The sequence below is a fragment of the Acanthisitta chloris genome, unplaced genomic scaffold (assembly GCF_000695815.1).
Source record: "Acanthisitta chloris isolate BGI_N310 unplaced genomic scaffold, ASM69581v1 scaffold4068, whole genome shotgun sequence".
Lineage (NCBI taxonomy): Eukaryota > Metazoa > Chordata > Aves > Passeriformes > Acanthisittidae > Acanthisitta > Acanthisitta chloris.
The window spans coordinates 725-1,304 of NW_008685196.1; positions in this window are offsets into that span (position 1 = coordinate 725).

Consider the following 580-nt stretch of genomic DNA (forward strand, 5'->3'; position numbering starts at 1 on the left):
CAGGGTGACCCCAGAGCTGCCAGGTGTCCAGAGACAAAGGGACACTGTGGCAGGGACATGGGGGCACTGCCAGGGGTATGGAGTGCTGGGACAGGATGGGGCTGTGGCTGTGGGATACAGGGATGCTGTGCTGTGGGATGCTGTGGGATACAGGGATGCTGTGCATGGGGTACTACTGTGGGATACAGGGATGCTGTGCATGGGGTACTGTGGGATACAGGGATGCTGTGCCCTGGGTACCACTGTGGGATACAGGGATGCTGTGCTGGAGGGTACCACTCTGGGATTCAGGGATGCTGTGGGATACAGGGATGCTGTGCCCTGGGTACCACGGTGGAATACAGGGATGCTGTGCCATGGGGTACTGTGGGGATACAGGGATGCTGTGCATGGGGTACCACCGTGGGATTCTGGGATGGTGTGGGATACAAGGATGCTGTGGGATACAGGGATGCTGTGCATGGGCTATGACTGTGGGCTGGAGGGATGCTGTGCTATGGGCTGCAGGGATGTTGTCCCACTGGGACACAGTCCCACTCTGGAGTGGGGGGGAGGTCCTGCATGCTGCCCTGCCTCACCT